Raw genomic sequence first — 8,877 nt, 5'->3', positions numbered from 1 at the left:
TAATATTTAGATTGTATGTTATTTTAACTTTTATTTCAGTGAATGCAAAAGGTTTACCTTAGTTTTAGTTGTAGTTAACAATAACAACGTAGATGTTTTATTTTAGTGTGTCCTTTCTGACATTGTCTGTAATTCTAGGGTAATTTGCTTCAAAAACAATCACAAGGGGGCAGTAGATTCACATGAGGGCACACGACTGTAATTTTGCTCAGTATTTCTAATTCTAACAAATTACAGCATAATTGGTCATTTCACTTGCACAGAGGCGATTGTGACCTTTTAAAACTAATGAGCCGTGGTAAAAGACGGCGATTAGTAAAAGAAGAGAGTTCATGTGAGAAAACCAAACTGGATAACAAGATGCATATAACAGATTGTTGCCATATGTGTACAGATAACAGCAATAATTTAAAATGAGTTATAATATACAGGCCTATAGGAAGAAACGCAGGCAGAGGGGTGGATATAAAAAATAATGGAATCATCATCATTATCTTCATCAGGTATGTGCAGTGTAAATGAATTGTGCTGTTTCTTTCTCATTGGATGGCAGCGCTGCTCGGTCAGACAGGAGGGGGTGGGGGTTAACAGATTGTTGCCATATGTGTACAGATAACAGCAATAATTTAAAATGAGTTATAATATACAGGCCTATAGGAAGAAACGCAGGCAGAGGGGTGGATATAAAAAATAATGGAATCATCATCATCATCTTCATCAGGTATGTGCAGTGTAAATTAATTGTGCTGTTTCTTTCTCATTGGATGGCAGCCCTGCTCGGTCAGACAGGAGGGGGTGGGGGTTTGGCTTTTCTTCTCCCTAAAGACAGTATTAAAGCATCATTCCTGCATCACTGTGGAGGAGAAAGAGAGAGACACACATCTTCATCTGTGCTGCTGCTGCTGAGTGCAGGAGGTGAGCGGTGAGTGACTTCACATCACTGACAGCTTGCATCAACTCTCATAATGAAACAGAGCTGGTATCGAATGATTATATGTGCTCAGAGGCCTTGCATTTCATTGCATTTCAAGCATTTAGGTCAGGAGGTGCTTTATGGTTGTTGTGCATGTCTTTAAAACCTCGGACTGGTCATGGAAGCAGCTCTATTAGACATGCATTGCAAAAAGAAAGCAACTCAGATGGCAGAGACATTCATGCATGTTGTGCAATTAATGTGGCATGATTGGAATTGATCTTGAGTTTGTGCCACTCTTCTTTGGAGGAGTTAGGTTTGCTGGCTTGACTTTAAATGCAGTCTTTCTGAGCATTAAGTTTCACATGAATTTTATTGGGTTTTAGTTGCATAGATTGAAATCTGCTTAGCTTTGAATGAGACAGCTCATCAAATAGTTGTGAACAGCTCTGAGGGCTTTTGAACAACATCTCAAAAGGCTGCTGATGAGTGTGCGTTATGTAATGGGAAGTTGAGTCTTTTCTCTCTGGGCCGTGCTTTTGTGTGCGAGACGAGGATCTGACGGCATTCAGAGGCAATAAATGTTGCTTGACAGACACATCTACGAGTTTTTGAGCTTAAAAATAACCCTTTTGCTTTTGCATTTCAAAGCTTTGCAACATTTTAGATCACAGAAAAGCAAAGTCAGTCTCAGGAAATTGTTATGGCTCGGAGCGCCAATGAAGAATAGGTCACGATTGCGTCCCATCCAGGTTTCTTGTAGTCATAGTCTAAACTCCAGCATTCTTTCAGCTCAGATCTTTCTCTAATTCCTCAACGCTTGACTGGCTGTGTGTGCGATTAGTGGCTTTCTTTGCTCTCAGCTATCGGATCTGAAAATACAAAGCTTATAGAGCATGGCTGTTGACACTTTACAAGACTTAATGGAAGCTTCTACTTCCTCAAGACAGGATGCTGAAAATTAAATGTACTCTACAGTTAAACTGATCACTAGTAGTAAGTATTATTAACCCTGTGAAGCCTGACACATTGAAATAATAGACCAAAAATCATTTTATTTTAAATGGAACAGTGTATTGGACCTTTAGACAAAAATTCAACAAATGTTTTTTGTTGAGCATCATATTTGATACATCAGGCATTAATGGCTCATAATAGTGTGATATAGTGAGAATATAGAGGAAAAAAATCCAAATTTAGCAAAAATATGGTTTGAAATTTGGTGCAGATGCTGATAATTATGTGAACAAAAAGTGAGATGACATTCTGATGCTTGTAAGGTAGATCATTGAAATCTTTATAACAGTATAGCAGATGCTTACATAAAATTATATAAATATCAGTCGTCACTCTATATCTCCAATATCTTAGTAAGATATTTCAATTCTTAGTTTTATGATCAAAACATATAATGGAATGCAATACAATGACAATTGAGAGATGAACAAATAAACCTTACTCAAAAGCCTGATGATCATATTTGAGACTCACATTTGAACATGATATTCCTAAAAATGTATGCAAATCAAGTAAACATAAATCGCTTCAGTCCAGTAAGTGTTCATCTTGAAATATTACTAACAATATCAAAGTTATTCTTACATTTACTTTATAAAAATCAGTAGCGATTTCACGGCAAAAAGACACATGAAGCATGAGCTGAAGGTGGACGTTTGTACAATTATACTAAATGACCTTTTACATATTTGCATATCATATATGATACAGTAGACTTTATAGGGTTAATAATGCCCATGTTTGGTGGAAAATAAATGACTTTTTTGCAGTAATAGTGATGCATCATTTTTGGCATCTAGCTCTTGTTTTCTTTCTGCTGTTGTTTTCTCTCAGTGGTAAGATGAAGGCTTTGGTAAATCCTCTCTGGACGCCGCCTTCATATAAGAGATGTGGTGGGCTATAGCATTAATGAAATACTGAAGAAGCAGCTGTGTGCTTTCTTACCACAGACAGATGGCCAGGACATCACACACCCGGGTATAAAGCTCCGGTGCATTGATTGTAAGCATCAAAACATGTTGGCATAAAATTGCATTTGCAGTGTTTTCCTTCCATAATACGACAAACAGGAAATTCAACCAGAAATAAATTTAGGGCAAGAGCTGGTTTTGCCAATCAGGAATTGATTAGACTGTGAAAAGTGGTTTCTGGTGGTATTATTATTATTTATAACTATTTGCATATTTGATTTTCTTTAAATCATAAAATCACATTCATTGGGAAAACAATTTGATTACTTCAGTTAAAAGTATGAACGGTTAAAATGTGGCTAACGGTGAAACAAGCTATATTAGTTCAAATGTATGAGATTGAAACTAATTGGATTTATTGATGCTAAATATATAAACCTGATTATTACATTGTTTATTAGTACTGTGTCAGAAATTAGTCTGACCTGTTTCATCTATGTATGACTGACAAATATGCATCACATTAAGTTTTTATCATTAGATTATGTTAAAACTGTGTAATCCAAATGGATGGAAATGTTATATTTATGCAATTCAAATACATAAATCTTAACTGCAGGCCTAAATATTTTGAGTACATCTCTAAATCATTCACAATAAGACCAGAAACATGTATTAAGAATTGATTTCTGTTGACATTAACGTTCTCCTCTTCCTCTCTAATCACAACTGCAAATGGCCCAAAACCAAGCCTTGAGGTACACCGCTCACTTTTCTGAGGGCTGCGTGGAAAACATCTCCCCCATAGAATTCACTGGGTGTTCAAAGGGATGTAAAAATAAGGGTAACCCTGTTTGACAGTCCACAGTCAGCTCTGCATCTCCATCGTGCCACACGGCCATGGATTTAACACTGTTCTGCATCCGTTAACTCAAAGGGAGACTCATCAAAATGGTGGTAAAGGGATAAACTTGTTGGGGTTCTCAGTAAGCCGGTAAGCCACTTCTTACCAGTGAAGCTCTTGACGTCTAGAGTAGGTGAATGATCTTGTGTGTGCTGATGCTGATGCTGTGTTAGTGTATATTCTGTGAGAAGAGAAATGGCCAAGTGTTTGTTACAGGAATACATTAAGTAGGTCAGATACAGTGTATCAAGGCTTTTTAAAATTTTATGCATGCACTTTCGGTGACAGCATCACGGTAGTGACGTATCAGAAATGTCCCATGGAACCACCATCTTCCTTGTCTTGCTGCAGAGTATGCATTAAATGCTTTTATAAATCAAGCATTAACCCTGTAAAGCCTGACATGAAATAGTAGTTGGAGGAATCCAATTATTTGAAATGAAACAGTTTATTGAAACTTTAAGTACATATATTAAAAAAAAAACTTAACTTAAAGGAGGGAAAAACACCTTGGTTTTATTCTGAGGCCCAAATGAGCAAAAATTTGAGCAGTTGTTGATATTTAGATGACCATAAAGAACGATGAAATTCTGATAGTGTAATATTAATCAGTGAGATCTTTATAACAGTATAGCTTACAAAATTATATAAATATCAGTCATCACTCTATATCTCCCAGTAATGTCTTAGTAAGATTATATTTATATGCTTAGTTTTATGATCAAAACGTAATGCAGTGCAATACAATGATTATTGAGAGATGAACAAATAAACCTTACTCAAAAGTCTGATAATCATATTTGAGACTAGCATTTGAACATGAACATAAAAAGCAATGATTTATGAACAATCACGTAAACCAAAGTTGCTCCAGTCAGGAAGTGTTCATCTTGAAATATTACTAACTATATCAAAGTTAGTCTCACATTTACTATATAACATTTTTTTTTTTTTATAGAAAAAAAAAAAGATTTCACAGCAAAAAGACAAGCTGAAGGTGGATGTGTTCACAGTTATACTAAAATACCTTTTACTAGCTAAAAATTAGTGAACTTTCTACCAGGCTATAGAAGTTTTGTTCAGCAAAGTTTTACTCCCATTAAAGGCCTTAGAAATTTGCATATCAAATATGATACAGTAGGCTTTATAGGGTTAAGTGGTGTGTATGCGCAATATGCATTGAGATAATTGACATAGCCTTCCTTTTTTGTCCTCCTAAAGTTAGATCAGTCTTATCACCTCTGTTTCCTGTTTTTTTTGGCTTTGTTGGAATTCATTTTTCCAGGTCATTGGGCCTTTTGCAGTGGACATGCACACAGACGCACACTAGCACATGTGCTGTAAAACGCCTTCGAGGAGCACATTGCATTGTGGAGCTAAAACGCCTCGGTTTCTTTTTACTTCACGTCAATTTGTGGAGTGTTTCCGTGGGCTAGTGATGCTTCTCGTGCTCAGCAGCTGCTGATGAATTCCAAGTGACATGGGTTTTTCTCTTGGCAGCGCGGCGAGGCAAACCTGGCATCGCTGTGTTCCGGAGCCGCTTGCTGAGCACGCCTTTGCTTTCCTGTTATGAAAGCTTCCTAACACCTGATTTATTGGATATGTTCGCAGAAGAATCAATATACATTTTGTAAATAAGTTTTTTTTTTTGGCCATTTTATTGAAAGCAAAGAGATGACAAGTAGAAATGATTTGGAAAAGAGGGTGGAAATTCAAGTTGGATATGAATCCTCATCTCCCATATGAGTAACACGGCTTAATGTGTCTGGAGCTTAATGCCAAATTTGTGCACTACAAGAATGAAGCATGCCAGCCTGTGATGTTTTAAAAAGAGCAGTGTTATTTTAGTGTTTTTGATATACTTTTATAGTTTAATATTTTGAAGATTTTATATTTTTATATATATATTTTTAAATGTGTATATACAGATTTAATTAAGTTTTAATTATAGTTTTAGTTTTTTTTAGTTCTTCAATTTAAAGCAAATGAAAATAAGAAAGGCTGCTTTAGCGACACTGCATGTAAACATTGTAAAATTAAAAAAATAAATGGGGTGGCTGCATGATAATTGCGATATAGCTTAGTACCATATTTTTTTCTAATTACACATTTTTTGGTACTTTTCAATAATTATTTGCATAATTTATAACAGTAATATATTGTCTTTATTTTTTAATAAAAAAAAAAAAAGTTAAAACACTTCTACTAATAGCATTATAATTGTTATGAGACGAGAGACATGCGGATCCATATGCAAGCTTTTATTAAGAGACGTGGTTTTAACAGGCATGGGTCAGACAATGGCAAACAGGTATATCGAAGGCAAGGCAAGAGATAAATCCAGGTAGAAGGCAAAGGTCCAGGCAGGGGCAAACAGAGTCAGAAACAGCAAGCAAAGGGTTAATCCAAGATACGTGGCGTGAATCAGAGACCAGGAAAACAGACAAGGCAAGACTAAGAAAACTATGAAAACTTAAACAAGCTCGGTAAGGTAGCTATCCGCTAAACAGGGATAAACGCAAAACAATACACGAGACTAAAACAGAAAACACGGAATGGCTCGGTAAGGCAGCTAACACTTGGGGAGTGAAAAATGCAGAACAATACTCGGAGACTAGAGCAGGATCAGAGTAGGTGTTATATAGTATCTGTAATAGCATTCAGGTGAGCATGTAATTGGTTTCAGGTATGAGTGTAATCAGTGCAATGGAACATGGGAAATGTAGTCCAGGGTGATGTGTAACAGTCTGTGTGGTGCGAGAGTCAATATCATGGAAGGGCGACCTCTGGTGGAAAGTGGATGGAAATTCATGGATCTGATTCGTGACAATAATTAATTATCTAATAATTTATTATTCGCTATCAAAGAAATTAACATGCAAATGTGTTGTTAAATTATTGAAATATTAACTTAAAATCTCAGTGGGCACTTCCATGTAAATATTTTACGTTTAATGGTTTTGGCTGATAAAAAAAGATTGGAAACCCTATTTTACAGGAACAATAAATTTATTCAGGAACAACTCTGGAGCAACATGAGAGCGAGCAAATAATTTTGAACAGGATCAGGGTTGGCAAATATACACAACAGCAGCACTTTACATGATTAAGCATCTACGCAAACCATGTGTAAAACTTCTTTTGGTCCACTAATTCGTCTTTGATATGATAACACTGACGTGTTTGTGTAAAGACCGTGCTTTAATGAGTTTACACCAGCACATCTCTCTGCTTTCCACCCACTCAACAAATAACAGCCCCAATTAATCCTAGCATCTCGTTATCCCACTTCTCATTAACCTGCATTCTGCTTGAAGTGAGATTACCTACCTGATGTATTTAAATACTGTATTCTGGAAGGTTGTGGCCGGTTTGTGAACAAATGGAGCAGGGGTGGAGGAGAGCAGGTGTTTTTGCTAGAGGCGGCCGGTGGTTGCGGGTCTACAAGCCCCAAGGCGTATATAAATCACAGCACAAGAGCTCACTAGAGTGTATTATAGGTAATAATGTCAGCCGTGCTGGAACAGCTGAGGTTATAGATTGTGGATGTGGGCAGGGATGTGGCAACCTCTGAAAGGTGTAAAAAAGAAGCGGCGTTTGCCAAATCCAGGCGTGCTGACATCGCTGATCAAACCAACTCGGTATTGTGTGCCAAATGCCTCATCTGGTTCCAGAGCGCAATGATGTGGCATTTAGGTTTTAATATTTGAAATCAGTTTACTAATGAAGCGCTGTTGGCTTGTAATTCTTCAGTGGTTCTTTGCAGCACCTTAGGTTCCTCAATGAACCCTCTTCTTTTGCTGCACAGGTTCTTTATTGGCATTGCTGGTTCCATGTAGAACCTTTAACATCCATGGGACCTTTTTATAAAGCGGTTCTTTAGCAGAGAAAGGCTCTTTAGTTTCCTCAATGAACCCTCTTATTATGCTACACTCCTAAAAATAAAGGTTCTTTATTGCCATTGATGATTCCATGAAGAGCATTTAACATCTAAAACCTTTCCATTGGACAAAAGGTTCTTTAAATGATTAAAATAAAGGTTCTTTATTGGCATTGATGGTTCCATGAAGAATCTTTAACATCCATGGAACCTTTCAATTGGACAAAAGTTTATTTAGTGGAAAAATGTTCCTTAGGTTCCTCAATGAACCCTGTTTGCGCTTAAAAATAAAGGTTCTTTATTGGCATTGATAGTTCCATGAAGAACCTTCAACATCCTTTCCAATGCATAAAAGGTTCTTTTATAGTAGAAAAGTTTCTTTAGATGATTCAAATGTTCTTTGCAATCTTAAAAATAAAGGTTCTTGTTCTTTATTGGCATTAATGGTTCCATGAAGATGTTTTTCTTTTTATTGGAACCTTTATTCTTAAGACTGTATATGGTTATTTGATTATTATACATGTTCATGATGTTTCACTCTTACAAATAACACTTCAAAACGGGTGTCATAGAATCATGAAGCCATAGAACAACCATTTTTGGTTCCCCAAAGAACCTTTCAGTTAAAGGAACGAACGATTTTCTTTGTGTGAAGAACTTTAAAAAAATGTAAACAACCTTTTTTAAGAACCTTTTGTCCAATGGAAACATTCCATGGATGTTAATTGTTCTTTATGGAATCATCAATGGCAATAAAGAAGCTTTAACCTTTTAACAGTGTGTATATAGTTTTGAAGATTATAAATGTTCTTGATGTTTCATTATACACTCTTAAGACCTTCAGCTCTGATTTAAGACCTTTTTATGGCTCTAATTTGGGGAAGGGTACGTAAATTAAGACCCACACAAACCATTTGTCAGAGACTACAATAGATCAAGAGCTGGTCCATGTTTTTATGGTAGGGTCAGTTGTCGGGGCAGTGCATCAATGTGTCCTAAATGTCATTTTCTATCCTGGGACATTCAGGACATTGATTGCATTATTGTATTAATGGCTAAAGTAAATTCAATATCACTGATCCTTGAAATCCAAACAGTCTCATAAAAGCAAGCACAGCTGCGGAAATCTTTTGATACGAATACACTAAATCTTCTTACATGAAACTAAACTGTCTTTAGAGTGGAAAAAGGTTCTTTAGATCAAAAAATGGTTCTTTTAAGAACTGTTCATTGAAAGGTTCTACGGGAACAA

At 36.2% G+C, this 8,877-nt stretch overlaps 1 protein-coding gene across 3 annotated transcripts in view; it reads left to right on the top strand.

The window, feature by feature from the left end:
• Positions 1 to 897: 897 nt before the first annotated feature.
• Positions 898 to 8,877, top strand: part of LOC107665776 (rabphilin-3A-like) — a 22,188-nt gene continuing 14,208 nt past the window's right edge. Inside the window, exon 1 of one of the 3 annotated variants that reach the window (XM_016456788.1) lies at positions 898 to 922. The gene's annotated coding sequence lies outside the window, so the exon portion shown is untranslated. The remainder of the gene's footprint in view (positions 923 to 8,877) is intronic. The other 2 variants (XM_016456790.1, XM_016456787.1) reach the window with 2 other exon arrangements.

This window comes from Sinocyclocheilus anshuiensis, unplaced genomic scaffold (assembly GCF_001515605.1).
Source record: "Sinocyclocheilus anshuiensis isolate Anshui unplaced genomic scaffold, SAMN03320099.WGS_v1.1 scaffold743, whole genome shotgun sequence".
Taxonomy (NCBI): Eukaryota; Metazoa; Chordata; class Actinopteri; order Cypriniformes; family Cyprinidae; genus Sinocyclocheilus; species Sinocyclocheilus anshuiensis.
The sequence above is the reverse complement of the archived record's forward strand: the minus strand, read 5'-3'. Positions and strand labels throughout refer to the sequence as shown.